Source organism: Talpa occidentalis, unplaced genomic scaffold, assembly GCF_014898055.3.
Source record: "Talpa occidentalis isolate TD23 unplaced genomic scaffold, MPIMG_talOcc4v2.1 talOcc4.4, whole genome shotgun sequence".
NCBI lineage: Eukaryota > Metazoa > Chordata > Mammalia > Eulipotyphla > Talpidae > Talpa > Talpa occidentalis.
This window is the reverse complement of record NW_023604295.1, coordinates 101,502,585-101,525,564: the sequence shown is the minus strand read 5'-3', so window position 1 is coordinate 101,525,564 and position 22,980 is coordinate 101,502,585. Positions and strand designations below refer to the sequence as shown.

The 22,980-nt window shown below is 41.6% G+C and overlaps 1 long non-coding RNA gene across 3 annotated transcripts in view; it reads right to left on the bottom strand.

The window, feature by feature from the left end:
• Nucleotides 1-22,980, bottom strand: part of LOC119256939 (uncharacterized) — a 58,550-nt gene that overhangs the window by 22,793 nt on the left and 12,777 nt on the right. For 2 of the 3 annotated variants that reach the window (XR_008553956.1, XR_008553957.1), the window contains exons 2-5: nt 12,369-12,588; nt 11,184-11,321; nt 9,500-9,744; nt 7,835-7,960 (exon numbers count right to left, since the gene is read on the bottom strand). This is a non-coding gene — a long non-coding RNA (uncharacterized LOC119256939). Of the gene's footprint in view, nt 1-7,834; nt 7,961-9,499; nt 9,745-11,183; nt 11,322-11,696; nt 11,730-12,368; nt 12,589-22,980 lie in introns of those variants that run through there. The other variant, XR_005127930.2, reaches the window with a different exon arrangement.

The window sequence follows — 22,980 nt, the reverse complement described above, 5'->3', positions numbered from 1 at the left end:
AATCAGAATCTTGGGGTGGGGATTGGCCAACTGTATTTTCTGTATTTTAACAAGCCCAAGAAGATTCTAATGCATGCTGCAGCTTGAGACTCAGAGCATCTTTTGAGAGCATGAAGCTGAGTGCACCCATTTCTCTGAAATAAAAAGTGAGGTCCAGAGAAAGGGAGAATTGTGGCATATCTGGATGAGAACCATTTTCTGATATTTAAACTGCTTCCTTCAGTACCATGGTCCTGCTTCTAAGCTCAGGGGAAGCCACTGCTCAGAGACTGAGTGGCCAGAAGGCATTTAAAGTTAAGAACATAAAAACATTAATTCAAAAGGACACTTGTACCCCTATGTTTACCGCAGCACTATTTACAATAGATAAGATATGGAAACAACCCAAATGCCCAAAAATAGATGACTGGATCAAGAAAATGTGGTATATATACACAATGGAATACTATTCAGCAATCAAAAAAAGATAAACTCATGCCATTTGCAGCAACATGAATGGAGCTAGAAGGGATATGCTCAGTGAAATAAGTGAGAAGGAAAAAGAAAAATATTGGGGATGGTTTCACTCATAGGAGGAATGTCAGGAAACCAAATAAGGGATCAGGAAAAATAATAATAATTAAAAAACAAAATTAACAGGCAACTACTAATCAGAGAGACTCTGCAGGGGAGGGGGAGAGAAAGGGATAAAAACAGGGGAGGAAGAGCACAAGGGACTATGGTGATGGTGCACGGGTGAATGCTGGTGGGAATTTTATGGGGACTACACCTGGGAGGAGAAAGCATATATTGTACAAAAATGAACAATGGTGTAAAATATATATAAATAAATAAAGTAAAATAAATAAATAAACAAACAAACAAATAAATAAATAAACAAACTTCCACCAATTCAATTGTCACTGGACTGAAGCCCAAACCCACACACAGATGCTTCTGTGATGGAGAAGCACTTCCAAGCTGGACACAGGCAGGCTGCTGGCTGCTTGGGCATGCTTGTTCCCCGAGAAAGAGCACAAGATAGAGGGTGTGCTCACCCTTCATACTGAGTTCCCCTGATTTTCTGTGCCCACTTCCCTGCCCTTAGGCCATCTCTCACCTGCTTTAGTACAGAAGCTTTCTACAGAGTTACTGCCTCCAATGTGACTGTTTCCAGCCAGTCTCCTTCTGTAGCAGACATCTTTGGTCTGACATATCCACCTGTTGTGTCTTTCCCTCCATTCCTCACTGCTTCAAGAGGAAATCTGTACTCCCTCACTGGCACGTTCTGTCCTCTGCACTTGATGTGATCCTTTCCAGCTTCCCATCCTGCCACTGCCCTGTCCTGCCAGGGGAAAGCTCTCTCACCCCAGGGATGCTGCTTTGTCACCCTAGATCTTAATTTTCACTTCTTTGAAGATCCTGCTTGAGATCCACTCATCCAAAGAGTCAGGGCCTATGTCCCATCGGCACTGTCACAGTAGCTGTACAGGTCTCTAACACAATCCTAATTACAGTTTTGAAATATATTTGCCTCTCCAGAGTGAGCACCCAATGGCAGAGAACAAGTGCAAAATAAGTGCTCTGCTAATGATGTCCTGAAGCCATTAGCATTAATGCATGTGATCTGCACATATGTCAAATATTTTTAACTACCTGAGAATGGCTGTAACTTATTTTCTTTGAGTGCCACCTCAGACAGGAAATGCATGGAAGTTCAAAATCCTATAATTTCCTGCCTTTTTGTACCAATCTGCATTATTCGTTCAGCCTGGAAAAATCCCATGAGAACTCATCGTGGAATGACTTCCATCCAGTCCCTTGCCTCTAAGCAAGACAGAAGGAGATTTCTGGCTCCTTTTTACAGCAATTTGTCAGTACACCTGAGTCACTGTGGAGAAAAGATGGCGCAGATGCAGGTGGGTGGTGCCCACGTTGCTGAAGACCCCTCCTCTCTGCCTCCTACTGCCAGTGGGTAGAACAAGTAGCCCTCAGGCTGGGAGACTTGGCCTTGACTATTTTCTCTGAGAGATCATTTTAAATATGTTATGTGTCACTAAAAATAAAAGTTACCATGTCTCCTTGCTTTTATCAAATTTACCCCCATTACTTTTACTATCTTGGTAATAAAGCAGATTGAAGTATGTGGTAGAAGAGATTTAAAATAAGAAGCTTGCTTGCTTGCTTATTTTCTTTCATGTTTGCTTATATTCTGTTTTGGTGAAAACATTTTTGAGGCAAAAGTGATCACAAATCTCCCCATCTTGCAATCATCTTACTCAATTGATTGAGGCCTAGGTCATGTTTTCTACAAGCAGAGGTTTCATAAAAGGTTGTTCCCAGAGCAATACCAGGGAAAGTGAGACAGACAGTTTTTCCAGAAATGGAAAAATTTAGTCTTGAACTTGCTTTTGGACGTGGGGGTCATCACAGGAGAATCAGGAAGGCAAGTGAACCTTCTAGGTTAGAAGATTATTCACCAAGAAATCATGAACCTACATGACCCAGAGGAAAGGGAAACAAACTATGCTTTCCTTGGGTCCCTTCTGCATGATGGGGACACCCAGGTGCATCTTCCAGCTGTATTTTGCAGTGTGGCCCAAGTGCTGAGCCAACAGAGGTTAGGACCAGCTCTTGATCACAGAAAGACCAGTTGCCACATCTATCTGAGGACTTTGGGTTCTCCTGAGGTAACCTCAACCACAGTTTCATTTAGTCTATTCCTCAACTTGACTGAGTCATCCTATCTGTGCCTCCTGCTCCAGAGTCTAGCTACTCTTTCTTGCCTAAAAATAGCTGGAGAACCTCATGGTTCGTTGTGCTCCAGAGTGGGAAAGAAGTGCTTCTGGAGGTGTCAATCAATAGGTCCTCTCTCACTTGTTTTGGTATGGTCAATCCCCAGACTGCTCCTTCTGAAATGCTGTTTTCCTCAGAGCTCAGAGTGGCCCTGTGGGAATTCTCAGTGTGAACCTGGATTAGCACTAGTCGCTGTTATATTATTCGGTATAGGCCAGCTTATACTGCACTAACAATCTAAAAATCACGGTAGCGTAACATGACAAAAGTGCCTTAGTTACGTAGGAAGGTTCTGCAGGGGTTGAACACTCAGGGACACTGGATGTGTGCCTCCGTGACCACCACAGTAGTGGAAGGAAGCCTGGTTCTTGAAGTTTTCCACTGAGAAGAGAACAGGTCACGCCCACTGATATTTCACTGGCTTAAGTAAAGCACACAACCCCATAATACCCCAAAGAAGGACAGAAACATAGTCCTACTATGTGCTCAAAGGGTGGAGGATGAACCAGAAATAGTCAGTGAGTCATCACAACTAGTCTCCCATGGGCCCAGACAACACACCTTCCCAGCATGACGCGCCCACAGGTCCCTCTGGCACTGTGGGCAAGAGCTACTCAGAACCATATGAACGCCTCCAGATACAGACCCAGTCTGTTCTGAGACCACACTCTCTCCCACCACAACTTAGAGAATCTTTAATTATAGCAATCGGCCCCGTCATCTCTGCCAGAGATATTGGGGCGAGTGAAATGAATTTCTGCGTCACACAGTCTGTTCTGCAGCCTCCTTGAAGAAGACCCATTCTTTTTAAGGAAATTGTAAAAAGAAGGAAAGTCCTAGAGTCTCCTCTCCTCACCTACTCTAGTGCCAAGTAATTATGTCCCTCCCATCCCTCCTTTCCTGACTATATGAAGCACTTGGAAATAAAAATCGCAAAAAAAAAAAAAAGACAAAACAAAAAAACAGCTAACGAACATTAAATATTGAAAGGAGATATGATAGTGTGTGTGTGGGAGAGTGAATAAAATAGATCTCCCCCAACCCACGCACTCTCCCTCAGAAAGACTGTCTAGGAGACATACCCAGTTGGGCTGCAGGCTATGATATAATTAGAACAATATTGCCCAATTGCAAAGATGTGTGCCTGTTTGCATGAAATGGAAGCATCTGCTGAAATTATTTGAGGTATCCCATCACTAATTAAAAGAGCTTTCATTTATAGAGGCTGCACCATATGGGTGCTGTTGATTCTTGGGTTGCTAGATGTGAATGAGAACTGGAGGAGTTGTTGGGGCAGGTGTGTGGTGAGGAATATCCGGGAAAATATGATTTAACTTTCCAAAAATTCTCCTTACAAGGAGGTCTAGGGACGGGGGAGGCACTGCTGGAAGTTGTTTCAGCGAGGCACAAAAACGTGACACACCATCCCACATTGCACCTGACTGTGCCTGCAACCACTTCTGAGCTTTGCCCCTGGAGCCTTTCTATGCCCTCTATACTTGCCAATTCACTGTCTTCAAGGAAAAGTGTGTCTTTAAGGGGATTTCCAGGTAAATAGGATCAGCTACAGAATTTGTGGAGCCTTGTACAAAGTGAAAATTTGGGGCCTCTGGCTAAAATTTATTTACAATTTCAAGAGAGTGATAGCAGAACATGGAGTTAAGACTGAACAGCAAGATGTCCTGGAAAAAATGGGTGCCCATCATCGGTGAGGAGGTTAACCAGAGAGCCATGCCAGGCACTAGTCATCCCAGCACACAAGGGACTTTCACGTGAGCACTCTGTTGAGGGCCACACAACCCATGCTGTTGACAGGGCAGACACAGAGAGAAGAAAGGATTTGCTCTCACGTCTCCTTATGTGGCAGAACCATGATAAAACCCAGATGCCGAAGTACAGCCCCACATGCTTTCCCTGCCTTAAACCTTACTGACTCAGAAAGTCCTGTCCTCTATGGACCTTACTTTGCATCATTTCCTCCCAACAAGTACATATTCTAGGAACCCATATACACCCCATTTAGCACAATGAAGTAGTTCAAAAAGGTACCAGGAAAAAACAAAGTCTGTACAAGCTAAGCTAGAAACAGATGCATTCAGGTGACATTATTAAAGATGATTTTTACTGTTCTTCCCTAGTTAGAAGGAAGGTAATAGATTATTCAAGATGTGATTTCTAACCAACTTGAATTTAGATGGCAAATAACTGGAGCATACTGGAAATGTTTATAGAATTCTTTTTCTAAAAAAAAAAAATTATTGGGGGCAAATAACAGTCATGAATTAAGACCTCTGGTCTAGCGCTAAGTTTTTGTTTTTGTTTTGTTTTCATTTTTTAATTCAAGGGAATGTTCCCATTCCAAAACCTGTTGGGATATAGAAATATCACCATTTCAAATTCCAGTTTTTAAGAAAAGTTTTAAGGAGACTGGAGATCCACAGCAACTAATGGATTTAATGACTTTTTGAAAAACAACAGAAATACAATACATCAAAATTGTCCATATGTAGTTAAAGCTGTACTTGGACAGACTTAAAAATCACTTACCTAGAGTTTCAACTTAAGAAACTAGAAAAAAGGAGAGCAAAACAAATCCAAAGTAGAAAAGGGAAGAGTGAAGGTTAAGCATAAAAATTAATGAAATAAAAAGTAGGCAGAAAATTAACATAGCAAATCTGATTCTTGCAAAAGCTTAACAAAGTTGACAAACTCTAAAAACATCAAATAAAAAAGGAAAAGGACACATATCACTAATTTAGGAATGAAAACAATTTATCACCACAGATCCTACACACATTAAAATAATAGCAAGAGGATACGATGAATAACCCTCAAATCTGAGAATATAGGTAAAAATGGAGGAATTTTGGGAAGATGACAACTTACAAAAATTGATGGAGGAAATTGAAGAACTGGGATCCCCCTGGAGGCCTAGGGTTTAAGTTTGAGCACTATCACGGCTATAGCCTGAGTCCCATGCCCAGCCAGGGAGCTAACACACATATGGGCAGCAGACCTCTCCTGTTCCCTTAGCAGTGTATCAGTATATTTCACTAAATCCGCCTGTTCTTCTCCCTACTCTGTCTCTGAGGAGTCTTTTCACACCCCACACTTCTTTCACACCCCACACTTCTGGCCTATACCCCAGTTCTACACACACACACACACACACACACACACACACACACACAGAATGCGTAGTGTATCTATTAAAGAAATTGTTTGAAAAGAAATTAACTCCATTCCACAAAGAAAAATCTGGGTTGACACAGCATGGTACTCAAAATAATGACTTTCCAAAGATGGCTCCATCCCTAGAATTTGTGACTATGTAGCAAAAGGAAATTGTGGCAGCAGCTGTTCCTAATCAGCTGACCTAAAGTACAGAGAATATCTTGGGTTAGCTACATGAATGCAATATAACCATAAGGATTCTTAGATATAAAAGAGAGAAGCTGATGGGTCAGAGTCAGAGAACGCCTAAGAAATACTCAACTGGTCACTGCAGACTTTGAAAATGAAATGTACCTTGAGCCAAAGAATGCAGGCAGCATTTAGAAGCTGGAAAAGGCAAGAAAACAGATTGTATCCTGTAAGCTTTACCCCAAAAGAACTACATCCTTGATTATTCCTTCAGTTTAACCTAATGAGACTCATTTCAGGCTTCTAGCATCCAGAACTATAATACAATGAATTTGTGTTATCTTAAATCACTAAATTTTTAGCCATTTGTTACAGAAACAGTAGTTTCTCTTGTGAATTCTAACATACAATGAAGAAAAAAAGTAACTGATACTACATATATTTGTCAAGAGAAAGGATCAATGCCTACCTCATTTTCTACGGCCAGTATAATTTCAATACCAAAACCTAACCAAGATATAACAACAATAAGAAAATTGCAGACCAATATATCATAAAAACATTTGTGTGGATAGACATGGGTTGTTTTCAAGGCTCTTTTCTTTTAGTCTTTTTAAATAAAGTTGCTGTAAACTTTTTAGATAAGTCTTATGTATTACACTATATCCTTTCATTTTGCAGCAATGCAAACTAATAAATTGTCAATACACACAACAAAATGAGTATTTCCCAAAATAATTAATGTGCTGAATGATAGACGTCAAATTAGAGTCTGACTCCTGGATCCTAGATCATAGTACTTTTCCTTCCCCCCTACATCTACAAAATGAGGGTGTTTGCTAAAATCCATATATGTGATAATCCCCAAAGCACATGAGCATACTGAAGCAGATCTTGTTAAATAGCGAGCTGAAATAGTTTCACAAGGGTAACAGGAAAGCAGGTTTCTGGATGTTAGAAGACTGGGTCCTAGTTACCTTCTGCAAGGGGACCAACCAACAATAGTTTCTATCTTTTGGACTCTGTTCTCAGTACCACTTTTGGTTGGTTGCTATGAAACAAGGGAACATCTTAAAACATTGTCAATTGCACTCTGAAAATTGGTGGCAGAATCAGGATTCAGATATAGAGAGTCTGGCCCTCAGACTTGAGTGAGCAACTGGAATGCTCCCCTGCTCTGGACAAACTCTCCCCTGGAGCACCCAGCTATGGCTCTTGGCAATTGCCTGAATTTTGATGTTCACTTTCTAAAGTGATGGGTGTGTAAAGTCCCACCTTCAGTCATTCATTTAGACAAAGATAGTAGGATATTATTTCAGTAAGGCAGGCTATCGTTTCATTTTTGGCCAAGATGGCTCAACATATAAAACCACTTTCCTTGGATGGCATTTCCTTCAACAAGGATCATTTCCCATCAGTGCAAATGTCAATGAACAAATTGTCATGGAGTATCTGTGGACCACTGCTTTGGGTACATTGGAAGGCACATTAAGGAGTTTGTAATTGGGTTGGGGTAGCAGTAAGATATAGGGGGAAATGAGAGGTAATACGGAAGTATAGTTGAAAATGCAGACAGAGGCTCACACAGAATCCAGGTAGTGGGAACTGGGTTGGGAAGGTGACTAAGGCTGTGAGGAGAAAATGATAGATTCAGAAAATTTCAGGCTTATAAACAAATAACAAACTCATGACCCACCTTTGTCTTCTTTCTAGGACCTCAGTTTATCTCAGACATGGTTTCTGATCATCCTTTCAATGGTTCTTCAAAGGATTTTCCAGAAAGCTCTACCTTGTACTTCAAACTCCTCAGCCCACCACAGTACTAGAGTGAAAAGAAGTAGCACTGTTTTTGTGTGTTAAGTCTAAAAAAGAAGCAAATCAAGCAGCTGGGAGATCCAGATTTCTCTCAATAGCTATCTAAAAGGAAGAGAACAAAGAATCCTGTAATTTGTTTAAATACAAGATAGGGAAATGATGGCTTTTAACCAATGTAATTTTGTATGTTTCTGAATTGAAATAATTATGTTTCTGAATCAATCAAAATTTCCAATATAATCAGCCTCCTTGATAGAATTACCTGGACTTATTTAAAGAAAACAAGGAGTACTTCCCTCTTTCAATTTAAAAGTATCAGAAATCAATTTCCAACTTGTCCTCAAGGAAGCTTTCCCCAACCTTTCCTGAGTGCATTTCTATTTCCTTGGTGCTGTCCTCCTCCTCAACAACAGATGTATCAGTTGAATACTAACCACTATATGCATCCTGTCTCTATTAGGTTAGGCCGCCACAAATACACTCCCTGCACCTAGAGGAAGGTAAGAAGACAAGATAAAAGTGGCAGGTACTAGAACGGAATTCAGCCACAGGGGATGTCATCAAGAAGTTTCGAGGGAACTAGTGTGGTAAAGGGCAACCTGAGGTTGGGGAGACAATAGAACACACAAGACAAGTTGTTGAGAGATTATGAGGACAAACCAACAATTTGTACAAAGGCAGAGTCAGATCCAGAGTGGCCACCAATATCCTTTGTAATGGATGGGGGAGGTGGCTACTAAAGCTCTATAGTGGCAAATTGGGATGGGGAAAGGTAGGTAAGCATCTATTGTCCTGTGTTGATGTTGGGACCTCAGTGTGGCATCAGTGACATGGCTAATTGGATCCAGAGAGTCAAGGGGAAAACCCATGGGAGAGAGCAAATATACCTTCTCTGAGGATGGATGCAACAAATGCCACTGTGGCAGGAGGCATTGGTTTGTTGTGTCTTTATAGGATAAAGAGAATTTTTAAGGACAGTGACTGCCAGTGGATCTCTGTGGTCTCGAGAGTAAAGCACAATCCCACCAGTTGAGCCCTTGAGGTCCTCTGTATACTAATAATTGGGGTGATCTTCCAACTCATCAATCAGAATAGTTGGCCACAGAACTAGAGTAGCTGATCCTGGAGATACCCTGCGGTGCTGATATTAATCTTTAATTCTCAGTTTGGGAATAAACTGAGATATAATATAAATATAAATATAATATAATAAATATATTATATAAATATAAATATAATATAAATATAAATAAATATGCCTCCTTTATCACTTTAATTCTCAGTTTTGGGCCTTTGTTGGGGGGAGGGTAGAACAAGTTATCCAGGTTAATAACTGCATGTGGGTAAATTTCAATACTTTAACAACCATGTTTTATAATTCTACAATGAACAACCACTGAAATCTTTGCCCTGACAACAATGTAATCTACAGAATACCTCAAGTTTAACTTTCTGTTCCCAGCCACATTGGTTTCCTCATCTTTTCCCTCCCCCAACTTATCAACTAGGTCAAAACTCTCTGACTTGACTTTTGATGCCCTCTTACCTGAAAAGCTCTCATGTCATCCTGGATTGTTGCGAGAGCGTAGTTTATTCCAGCCCTGCTCTCCTCTTGCCTGAGCTAGTGCACCAGAGAAGTACACATTCCTAGAAATAGCTTGCTTTCAGATGGGGCACTCCCTGGGGTGGAAATGATGCTTGATATATTTTGCTCTTCCTTGTGGGTCTCCTACAATATTTTCACATTGCTAAGCCCACATCTGGCCTTCAGTAAATGCTTTACATAAGGAACTGAACAAATTAAAAATAATACAATTAGAATGGTGAGACAAGTTAGAGATGAAGAAGTGAGAATTCCCATCCTCTCATCCTTTACCCCTACCCTTGTGGAAATACTTCTACTTATTGCACTGATCTGTGTATTAGCAATAATATCTGATGAGTATTCAGCATTTATTAGCGTCTAGATGCTTTATATGTACATGTATTTAATCTTTACAACAAACTTGTGAATTATGTATTTTAATTATCCCCATTTTACTAATGAGATCTCTGAAGCAGAACAAAGCAAGATGACTTGCCCAGGGATCCTCCAGAATTCAATCACTTAACCCTTTGTTACATCAACATAGCTGAGTGGGGCTTTCTCCAGCAAAGTTTGATTTGGGGCTTTTCTTTTACAGGTATTTTAGGATTGATCCTTCTATGCCTCCTTTATCACAAGATGATACTGATTTCTTCCTGGCAACATCCTAATGGGAGACAAGCCAGCACTCACATAAGATCAATTTCTGAACCAATAGAATGTATCTAAATTTATTCTGGATCAATGGAAATTCTGTTCTGTAAGCCAATGGGGAAAACAGAATATAGATCAAACCCTCTTTCTGAAAATTCCAGATCACTGTCCACGTGCTTTTTGGCTGGGTTGGCAGGGCCACATTGATTGCATTGATGACCCATTGGAAGAAGTAAACTGCCTGTTGCAGTTTCGCAGTTCTTTGGTATTAATATTAGTGGACACTTACTATGAATCAAACATTATCCCGGAGATGAACATATGTTCTCTCATTTAATCTTCCCAAGAATTTAATGAGATACTTGAAGTTATTATTCCCATTTTAAAGTTGAAAAAATCAAGTCACAGTTAAGTTTATAAATATTATAAGCTCCCATGGGTAGTTGGTAATGGACCCAAAATCTAAGGTTTAGCCTACTTTTTCCATGTCTAAACACTTAATCGAGACATGTCTGATTTGTGATTATTATGTAACAATTTTTATTGGAACTAAGTGTGATGCCACACACTAAAATGTGTTGTGCTGGAAAACACAATCAACTAACCATCAGACACAATCAAGAAGTTTGCACCAGATAATCAATTAGATATCTCTCAGTTCCAAATCCTGGAGATCCTATGGTTCTCTACCTTAGTCAATAACACGGTCTTTGGTTTTGTAGTGGAAGTTAGCATTCACATGTTCTTTGGGGACAAGTATTAAAAGATAGAGATATATAGATATACATATAGCTATAATCACATGGATACAGATATTAACACAAAGATAATTAGAATTACTTAGCCTTATCCTGGGCCAGACCTCCATAACAACATTATAGATTCAGTATTGCATATTAAACCTTACAACACACCTTAAAAATAGGTGTTACATCTTCTTCTTCATCTTACAAATATGGAAATAAAGACTAAGCAAGGTTGAATGACTTACTTTTTGTGACACAGCAAGGGAGGGGTAGAACTCTTATCCTGGCCTTCAGATTCCCCAGATGGTGCTGATGAGATTCAGCCACCCTACAAATGGACAGTAATGACCACTAGCCGAAGGTCTTCATCACAGGCAAATCCTCTGAGGAATCATTAAAAACAGGAGTGGCATCCATTGTTTGAGATGATCTGAGAAAGTTTTTCTACAGCTAACAGGACTATCTCATGACCCATACATTCCTCCTTCCAAGGACTACAATTCTGATCCTGTAAAATATCCTTCCTTAGATTTCCTACTAAACCCATGCCCATTCATCCTTGAATGGTTGATTGAATGTCATTGTCTTCTGGAGACCTAGCTGACTGAGACTTTCCTTACCTCCCCCAGGTAAAGTGAGATTTCCTTCTGGGCAATTCCGAGCACTGGGCATTAACCTAGATGTTATGGCCATTGCTTTGGCATCATGCTGCAAAGATCCACTACCCAAACCCCACCAAAAACAGCATTATCACTTACAACAAAAGTAGAATGCTTGGGCTTGATTTCCACTTCTTATGCTTGTTAGGTAAGTGGCCTTGGGCAGGTTACATAAGTTTGTTTTGTCTTCTTTTTAATCTATAAAGTGGGGCCTTCTAGTGAAGACTAAATAAGACAGTGCTTTCCATGAGTTTCTACATTGTCTGTCACATAGTAAGTTCTCAATAAATGGGGAAAAATGTTATATTGTCCTGTTACTGCTTGCATATCTGCCTTCTCCTCTAGTCCATGAACCCCTCAAGGACAACACCTTTTCTCATTCACCCCTGTTTCCCAGCAGAGACTTGCAAGGTATCTCCTCTTGGTAGATGCGCCATAGGTGTCTGTGAAGTGATGTAATTGCCTGCCTTTCATTTTTTGATCTCTCTTAGATTTCTTCTTCTGCTCTGTTCTGCGGCCAACGTGCTATCCACCTCTCCTTCCTCAAAGCCCCCAGATAGGGCAGGCCTTGAACCCTTCCCAGGCTCAGCAGGTGCTTCTTTGTCTGACTCCAGTCTATAAGACACCACTCCAGAGCTCTCTCACTCCTGATTCATCATTCCCAGAGCACTATGTCCAACATGGCTTTATGTAGCGACACAAGTGGCAGTTCAGTGGTGTGTGCAAGCTTTGCTTTCATTTTGAATCAATGAAAGTTTTAAAAAATCTTACCTTATTCCTCAAAGGCCCATAAAGCCCTTCATGGGGCTCAAGAGAATTGTTCACTGCAAGATTTTAAAATTGCTTCCAGGTTATTTATCATTCATTCAGGTTCACGCTATTCTTTAAAATTCTTATTGATTTTGGAAACAGTCCTTTAATTGATATCAAAAAGCAATTACATTTTCCAGGCTGTAAATCTGCTTCACTTCCAATAGTAAATTCATCATCCCTGTAAATAATTTTCTCTTATTATGCATACGTATTAACCAAACTATAAATAGCATCGTTAGCGTCCCCATGGTTGCCTTAACAATCAGTGACCCTTGAATTTGATTTAGAAAAATTGATTCCTGCTGAAATTTTCCCTTAAGTGAAATTGCCATTCCTGCTGAATGTCCAAGCAAATGAAGGCATTAGAGAGTCATTACCTTCCATTTCCTCTGGACCTCAAAATAGCAGTTTGAACCAGGGATTTACATAGACTCACCTGTTGATGAACAATCCTTAAAAATTACTGCTTTAGTAACAGGCATATTTATTCTTGGCTGATGCTCAAATCTGAGTTTTTAAGAAAAAAGACTTTGCACTGTACCCCCTCCAAAACACACATAGGGTCATGGAGCCCTTGACTTGAAGTCTGATGTCCAGCTGTGGGGAGGCTGTCAGGGAGGTAGAGTAGGAAGGGGAGGGACAGAGAAAGCTTGAGGTTCCTACAGAACAATCCACACCCGAGCATGGTAAACTTGAGGACCCTACAACAACGTGGGCAATGCTCATGATGTGGCACTGAGAGAAAAACCAGAATCCAGGGTGCTCTCTGGGTTGTGATCAAGACACCTTGTATTATGTAGGCACGTGGACAAACACTGAAAGGAAAGCTTAGGAAAATCAGAACATTTCACTTGGAGTGATTGAGTTATACATAAATTTCCTTCATTTTCATGTCTTCATCTTTTTTCTTTATTCTTTTACTATTATTTTCTTAATAAGTGTAAAGCTGGCAAGAAATAAGATAAAAAATCAGTGATATTTGGGTTAGAACCTCACTCAGCCTTGGTTAGAAATAATCGCCAACCTTATGAAGCTGAGTCACATGGAGGCAGTCTGAACCTCAACTTCCACATCTGCAAAATAGGGGTATTTATGTTTGTGCTGTCTAAAACATTGATTACTAGGGCCTCCCCGGTGGCGCAGTGGTTGAGCACTGGGTTGCAAGGCTGCCCGCAGCCTCTGCAGTGCTGGTTTGACCCCTGGCCACCGGGCGAGGGTCCCACATGGTATGACAGACCTCACCTGCCGTGCCCGCTGCTCCCCTCAGCAGTGTATTTAGTCAATCTGCCTGTTCTGTTCCCCACTCTGGCTCTGGTGAATTCTCTCACCCTCCAGCACTTCTGACTGTACCTAGTGCTTGTATAAATAAATAAATAAATCTTTAAAAAATAAATAAATAAAGCATTGATTACTAAACTAAAATGCAAAGCTACTTGTTAATCCACAAAATCATATACAAGTACTAGTTTTGCTCATCTAAATGCAACTACATTTCAAAAAGGGAAATCAAGGGAACAGGACCTAAAACATCCCCTGCCTCACGGCTTCCTTTTGCAGTCTTGGGAACCTAACTCCAGTGCATCTGAAAGTCATGAGACCTTTGATGCACAAGGATTTATTATAATACATTTCCCCCGTAAGACAGGGAAGAGAATAGAATGTATGGTCACATTTCGGGCCTTTACCCCTGAAACGAATTATAAGAGGTAGCTTCGTGTTGATCTGGAAACAAGATTCTTGATACCGGAAGGTATGAGGGCTCCCCACAGGCACAAGAGGAATTGAGTTGAAAAGACACCAAGACAATTTCTCTGAAGGGGCTTCCCCTTGTCTTCCTCATCCTTCTCCTTGTCCTCCTCTACCCAGTGTGTGTGTACTATGGTTTTAGAAGGAGAAGAGAAAGAAAATTGGACAGAAGCAAGTATTTGAAGACATAATGATTGTTTTCAAAATGTAGAGGCAAATAATAAACTCCATACACATGAAGTGCTGTGAATCACAGGTAGAATTAACTACAAAGAAAGCCAAACATAACCCAGCAAAATAAAAATGGCAAACATATTCTCAAATCATAGCTATTCAATAAAATTTGACACATGTGCACATGTTGACACATGTAGCCAACACCCATCATAAAATAGAGAACACTTCCAGAAAGTTTCTCTTAAAAAAATTACTTACTTATGCATACAAGAGCAGAGGTGTAGGCAGAGGTGCAGGAGGTGAGAGGATTCACCAGAGACAGAGTGGGGAGCAGAACAGGCAGACGACCGAAATTACACTGCTGAGGGGAGCAGCTGGTAAGACAGGAGAGGTCTGCTGCGCCATGTGTGTCACCTCCCTGGCTGGGATTGAATTTGTGTGAAGTGGCTGTGGATTGCTTCAAAGCGCTGATGCTTAAGCCCCTGTGCCACCAGGGAGGTCCCAGAAAGTTTCTTCATGTCACTTTCCAGTCAATCCTCCCACCCAGAGGTAATTACTCCTCAATTTCTATTATCTCTGGCTAGTTTTGCTTTTTCAGAAACAACATAAAAATGAGATCACCGGGTATGTACTTTTTTGGGTCTGTCTTTTTTAAGTCAACATGTTTTGAGAGTCACCCACATTTTTACATGCTAATGGCTTATTCTTTCGTTATTGCTGAGAGGTAGTCTATTGTGTGACTATGCAGTTGTTTATCATTTTCCTATTTGTGATAAAAGACTCTCAGAAAAGTCAAAAATGTAGGGATATCCTTCAATCTGATAAAGAGAATTTACAGAAAATGTTAAACTAATATGTGCTTCCTCGTCTGGTGCTCAGGTGCAGCTTCAGTGTTCAGGTTACTCTAACAACTCCAAGGGCTGGGTAGCTTAGATTGCACAGGTCTAGAAGGTGGTAGTCCCACAATTTGGGTGATGCTTCAGTTCCTGGTGAGTTTCTTCTTCCTGGTTTGCAGAGAGATGGGTCTTGAGACTAAATGGCACTCCCATAACCAAAATATAAGGTAGAAAACAAACAGACTGGTAATCCTTCTAAAACCTTTTGCTCAAAAGTAAGCATAATGAAATGTCTGCTCACATTCTATTGGCCAAAGCTAATCACTAGGCCAAGCCCAATGTGGATTCAGCAGCTAAGTATACCCCCTCCTGTGGTAGAGGGTTGAATGGGAGATAGCGAAAGCAAATCTGAAGGGTCAGGGAGTGCATGGACCCCCCATTCTCTCAGCACCTTACAGTGAGACATGGGGGGGGGGCACCTACTGATGACACACAGCCAGCTAGTTGCCAGGAAATGTGAGTTTAGCTTCCTCAGAGGTGCTCATCTGCACCCATCATCTGGTCAACACCTTGGCTTTCCCACCTTGGCTTTCCCACCTTGGCAGCACCTGCCCTGCAACTCTCCCTGGAGAAGGCTTCTCTCCTCTACGTCGTTCTCTGCTCCCACTCAACTTTCTTTAGAGACTTTTCTAGTCTCGGGGTTTCCCTCACTCCAGGGGTCTCTCTGAGTGACTCTTGTAATGCCTCTACCTCTTACATTAAAAGAAAAGACCCCTCTCTTCTTTCTAAGGGACATGCCATTCCAGTCATTGTCTCCCTGCAAAAAATCTCTCTTCCAACCTCTCCAGCCTCCCCATTCTATAAGGTGAAGGTGGGTGATTATCTAATGCATTAGCTTGCTTTGGACTATGGGGCTATTTAACACTTACATCCATCTTGGGTCCTGGTCAAAGTGGAGTTATAAAGATCCTCATTAATAAACTCCTACATATATTTAGCCTTGATAAAGCTTGATGGTGGTATAGGCATTCACCTCAAGATTTTCTAAAGCTTTTCCTATTTTTAGTATTTGCTAATATAAATGTTTAAGAAGATAAGGGTCATATTATTTTTTTCCCTTGATCATCCTTTAGAGGTCACACAAGGCCTCTCCAGAGAACTGAATGAAATGAGAGGTAGAGGGTTTTCACATGTCAAGGGGACAGAACGTACAAAACCTCGTAGTTGTTAGTAAGTCCAGCCTGTTATCAGAACAGAAAGATCTGTAGGGCTAGAGTGGAGTGAGTGAGAGGCAGAGTAGTAGGTAGGCAGGGCCAGGTCCTGTATACCTTTCCTGGCCACAGTGAGGAATCTAGATTTCATTCTAGATACAAAAGGCTTTATACAGGAACATAACATAATTCACACTTACAAAAGATAGTGTTGGAGGGCCTCCCCGGTGGCACAGTGGTTGAGCGCTGGGTTGCGAAGCTGCCTGCAGCCTCTGCGACACCGGTTCGATCCCTGGCTGCTCCCCGGCCACTGGAGGAGGGTCCCACATGGCGCACAGACCTCTCCTGCCGCCCGCTGCTCCCCTCAGCAGTGTACTTTGGTCCTTCTACCTGCTCTGCTCCCCACTCTGGCTCTGGTGGATTCTCTCACCCTCCCGCACTTCTGACTGTACCCAGTGCTTGTATAAATAAATAAATAAATCTTTAAAAAAAAAAAAAAAAAGATAGTGTTGGAGATAGACTAGCCTGGGGTGAAAGTGAGCTCAGGGGACATTTGCAGCCGTCTGAGAGAGAAATTGATGTGTGGACTGGCTGTGTGAACATTTTCCCTCCTGATTCATAAGAAGACTACATTTCTTAATATCTGCTGCTATTAGAAGTGGTCATTGACTTTTTTCTTTATTTGTTTTCTCAGTGAAATATACATAGAAACAATGTGTTTTATTTCTGCATCAGGTTGGCTAGGAAGCTGCATGCAGACTCTTCCTTCTCCTTGCCCATCTGCTGTAATCTCTGAATGTTGAAGACTTAGGGAATGATGGGGCCATGGGATAAAAGTGGCCTGGGCCCCTGAATCCTCCTTGGATGGAAGCCTCTTGCCAATCATGAACAGTAGTGTTAAACTCTAATATTAGGGCAAAATAGTTTTTTTAATTAAAGACTGAAATCAAGAGATTTGTTTGTTGCACCAGCTAGTATTCACCCAGTTTTCAAAGGAGGTGATTAAAATTAGAATATATAACATTTTGGAAGTAGACACTATCCAATTGTCCATTTTGCCTCTGATTCTCATAAGACCCCAGGAAAGGATGTATTATTGTCTCAATTTTACCACCGAAAAAAAGCAGCTCAGCAAAGTTAAATAACTCACATGGGGTCGCACTGCTCATAAGGGGAGAGCCAAAGGATTCAAATGCCAGGATGGTTTATGTCCCATGCTTCTCCATAGCCAAGTATGTTAATATAAGAGCTGCTTATAGCAAAAAAGTGAACAAAGGGCTTAAGTGCCCCACATGTGCTGGTTGTTACTATCATTATGGAAAAGGAGATGACGTAACAGGAGAAGTGAATTTCTTATCTGCATCAATCTTGCCTTTCCAATGGGCCTCTGCTGGGATAGGAGGCTTGGTTATATATCAAAATTGTGCTGCAGACTGAATTCTTGGGGTCAGAGCCTGGGGCCTGCTCATATCCTCAGAGATGGGCCTAGACAGCAAGAAACACCCAAGCTCTTGGGATGTTGATAACAGGTAAGGGATCAGTTTATTCACTAGCAGGATGCACAATGATAATGGAGTTGACTGAAAGGATCACACCACCATGCAAGGGGGTGGCTGTTACAAAACACTGAGCCCTCTGAGGCATGATCTCTCACTGTGCTCTGAACATGGGCCAGCTCAGGCTTCCTTTCAAGAAGCCATATGTGCTATGGATTCTGCCATGGGGTCTGAACCTCTTTCTAGAGAACTGTGCCCCTAAAACAGTGGGAGGAAAATTCATGCTGACATTTCTCTTCCTGTCACTGAAATCCTTGCAAATTTCTGGCTTCCTTTAATTACATTCATTGCCTGCAAGAAACCCTGAAAGCTGGTCTCCTATCTTCTCTATGTGGCCTCACCTTCCGCGTATACTTGTATACTTCTTGTGAAAGAGAAGGATGAGGGCATTTGTCCATGCCAAGCTGAGTGATTAGCATGCCAAACACTCAAGAAGACTGCTGAGATTTGTGGCGGCCACTCCTTGTTTGCATTTATATTGCATGTCCCTGAAGGTGAGAACTTTTCTATTGAGACATGGGCACTATTGGGGCAGAAGAGGCTGTAGAGAGAGGGTCATCAAGAGGCCCTGAGACAGAGACAGTCACAGAAGTACTAGGATGGGATCAAAGTCACTCTAACTGAAAGGTAATAACTCAACCAGACAATGGAGAGCTTGAGTCAACCACTGGAGTTGAAGTTCATGAGTTTTGTAAACGTGGGCAGTATAATAACACACCTCTGATGAACTGCAGTGTGTATTGACAATTATTCCCTCCCTCTCCACTCAGGTCATAATTCCCTGCAGGTGGAATATATAATTACCCATCTTATTAATATTAGCTTTGGTTGAGATGTTTTGACTAAAGCACTGTGAGTGTGTAGATCATGTTTGAGAAGACTTTTGGATAAACTTGGAGTTTTTCTCTAACCCTTTTTACTCCTACCCTTCACCATGGGAATAGCCTGTCCTAGAGAGTGGCCACCCCTTAGTCTGTACCTCAGCATAGTTCAACTCTGTAGGCCCAGTAAAAGGACAGCAATCTGCAACCTTTGTATATGAAAACTCTGATGTGAAAAGATTGATCTATGATGTACATAACAGTACTATCCACAATTGTTATATTGAAGACCTAGGGAATGATGGGGCCATGGGATAAAAGTGGTCTGGGCCCCTGAATCCTCCTTGGAGGGAAGCCTCTACTTAGGAATCAACCTAACTGCCCTTCAGCAAACAAATAGATTTTTAAAATGTGGAATATATACTCAGTGGAATGCTACACAACTGTGAAAAAAAAAATGAAATAGTGACTTCTTAATACAAAATGGATGGACCTAAAATGAAATAAGTCAGAAAGTGAAATACCTGTATCAGATGGTCTCACTGATTTGTGCAATATAAACAACCAAAAACATACACAGGCAAAATACAGCAAGAATAAATCTTGAATTTAATGGAAGAAGTTAATGGTTATCAGAGGGAACAGGAGGATGAAGAAGGGGTGAGGGTCAGTGGCAGAAGGGATATTGGCACAGGTGATTTGGTGGAGGGTGAGTGGAACATGTGCACATATGCAAGAGCAAAAGTGTAACCCACAATCAAAATGAAAATGAAAATTTTTAAGAAAAATAAAGTCAGTAATAAGTGATTGGTAGTTGTAAGCCACAGATAAACTGAGGCTGTTGCCACAACAAAAGCTAATTCAGTTTTCATGTATATTAAGTCTTTCCCAAACATTAACCCCTGAGCTTACCCGCGTGTGTGTGTGTGTGTGTGTGTGTGTGTGTGTGTAGGAGGGGGAAGGGATATCCCAAGGTAGACTTCATGTTCCTCGTGATGACATAGAGATTAAAACTAAGAGTGACAGGTGAGAGAATCTAGTGTCTCACAGAATTTCATGCCAGGACTCTGACTGCAAACACAAAAACCTTCCCCACTCACAGCTTCCTTAACATGCTACGCAGTTCCATTCTCTGGGAGACATGCATCTGGGCAAATCTGAGGTGTGCTAGCTAACAAACTAGCCGCCCACCCCATGCTGAAACCATGAGCTCCTTCACCACTGGAGGTGTCTCAGACATCCATATTTTTAAAAAGATGATAAAAAAGGCTTCACAAAAGGCCCTGGCCTGTCAATCAGAAAAACCCACGTGCAGTCTCACCTCTGCTCCTCATTAGCCGTGACCGTGAGGCAAGTCACTTAACCTTTTATCAAAAATTGCGATAAGAATATGTGAACTCTCTTCTTTTCAGCGCTCTTGTAAGAACCAAAAGAAGTAATTAATAGGCGTGAACATGCATTGCCTGCAGCAAAGTGATGTGAAAAGGAGAGCAACTGTGTGCCTCTTGAGCCTTTAGAGATGCTGCTGAGAAGCAATCGCTGTTCCTCTTTCCCTTTAAGGTCAGAATCCCAAGGTGACAGGGCTCCAATGTCTACACTCAGAGCTGCAGCCTCACCATCCCCAAAGGTCTTGGCAGTGGGCCTGGCTTCCAGCCCACACCCAGCATGTCCAGGAGTGAAAGTAGGTGGGATGGGTGTATCATGTCAAGGAGAAATATTTGAAATCCTGGAAAAGAGATGCAAAAAACTGCTCTGAATAATAGGCCAAAAGGTGCTAGACCAGCTAAGCAGGTTACATCTCTGCTGCCTCATTAATCATTTCATCATCTTCTTTGGCTTCTGAGAAGCCTCAGCACAGAGAGGTAGGAGGGCATCCTGAGGGAAAGATTTTTTTGTTTGCTATAGGAATGGAGCAAACATGTCCCTAATTTTTCAAGTGGAGCAACTGAGCCCTAACTGGGGTGAAGGGTTTACCAAAGTGACACACAACCAACCAAAGTTTCTCATTTCCCATCAAGGGACCTCTCCACTCCATTCTGCCTAGTGTGACCCTACTTCTGAGTCACACTTATGTTTAAGTGTATGTCTTGTGTGTGTGTAGAGGGAGGGGTTGAGTAGATGTATGTGCATCTGTGTGGGGAGCTGAGGGTGAGTGGGGGTAAGTGTCTGTGAGATGGGAAAGCGCTGAGTTGTGGAGGGCTAACGGAAAACTAAGTGTAGAGTAGGGACATATCTCCCTTCCCAGGGGCACATGCTTTCTTTGTGGATAGCACAAAAGAGGCACATACCTGCCCCAATGCGCAAAACCCTTTATCTGCCATCAAAGCTTCTTTCATACAATACAACTGTAACACCTCAATTTAGTCTATGGGTTTTAAATTCTTCCCATCTTCCATTCTTACTTTACTTTACTAAAATAATGCAGACAGCTCTGAATCTGCCCTCCAGTAAATGGACAAAAATTTGGCAACCCATGGGGAGAAGAGAGGCATTGCCAAGGAACCACAAAGTCTACCCCTAGAAACCCACACCCCAGGCCTATATGGAATATGTACAATTTTGACATATTTTCAAATTATTCTTTCTAATTTTACAAGCCTAAAATGGAAATGTTGGCAGGACCCAGAAAATTAGTAACTTGGATATATGAAAACTTCTATGTTGTTCTGCTTAACACATGCTCTGGCATATTTGAGCTATATTTTCAATTTTGGAAAGGCCAAAAGAGTTTGGCTTCTTTAAGGAAAGGGCTGTCAGAAGAAGGCTGTGCCATTCCACACACTGCAGGCTCCCAGGCGGAATCTTAGTCTTTGGTGTGTCTGAGGGGTCCATTCACCAGCAAAGGCAGGACAGGTGTGTGGAGAGATCCCGGCAGGGGGCAGAGGAGAGAGACTTCCTGTGTAACCACAACATGAGCCTGAGTAGAAGGGGACGGAATGTGACCCACAGGAGCTTTTCATTTTCTTTGTGTTCTAGTCCCAAAGGAAACGAAACAAAAAGTCAATTGTCTCTTGAAGGCACTTGGAGAGAGACAAGGTAGGAGAGACATCCACCCACCCCAGCCCCAGGCAGAGGCTAAGCCAGAAGGAAGGTGAGTTAGAAGTCCACAGACAGGCAGGAGCTGGAAAGACTGTTAAAAAGATTCCTAGAGGATTAGAGGAAACCTCAGGTCAAGCAGAAATTAATGAGCGCTCCAGTTCAAAGGCACCAATCTGTGCCTCACCTTTCTATTTCTTTCTAAACCCTGTTGAAAACTTGAACTTATTCACCTCCTATGGAGTAAAGTTAATTAATGCATATCGCTTTTTCTTTAAAAAACCTCCTTTTTTTATAGAAGAATCATGACTGACTAGATCATAAGCAGTATCACAGAAAGATTAATTATTTACATCTGGAGAAACAGCAACGTTACAGAGAGTAAATCTCCATTAAAAGGGCAGTTTTCGGTGAATCCTCTCACCCCCACACCTCTGGCCTGTACCCCAACTCTTGTATGCATAAATAAATAAATCTTTAAAAAAAAATAAAAGGGGAGTTTCCAGGTTGGGCCTGCTAACAGCAACATGGTACCCACGATCCCAAACTGAAACTTTTCCTGTATAATCCTTGACAATCAGCTCCTCAATCATACAGCTCCTCATGGTAGAAAAGATGTGGTAGAAATAAATAGGTGGGGGCCTCCCTTGGCACAAGGAGTTAAGACGCAGCACTATGAAGTAACCCGCAGCCACTGCAGCATGAGTTCGATCCCTGGCCAGAGAGTTACCCACATGGCGCAGCAGACCTCTCCTGACTTGCCTGCTGCTCCCCTCAGCAGTGTATTTCGGTCAATCTGCCTGATTTGTTCCCCACTCTGTCTCTGGTGAATCCTCTCACCTCCCACACTTTTGGCCTGTACCCCAGTTCCTGTATGCATAAATAAATAAATCTTAAAAAAAAAAAAGAAAGAAATAGGTGGTAGGTCATGCTGAATTTCCTTCTAGGGTTGCACATCAACCCCCTTCCGCATCTACGAAAAAGAAAAGATCTCAACTACGAATCAGAGTTGTATGTGAGGGTTATATTATTATAGAAATAACTTTGGAACTACTGTTGGGGGGCCAGTGAATTACTTCTAGTTATTACATGTGTGATCATACATCCTTGTGCAGCGACATCAAGCTGAAAACCATGGTTTTAGAGAGAAGAAAGAGAAAGTGGTGTATGCAAAGCTTTCAGGCACC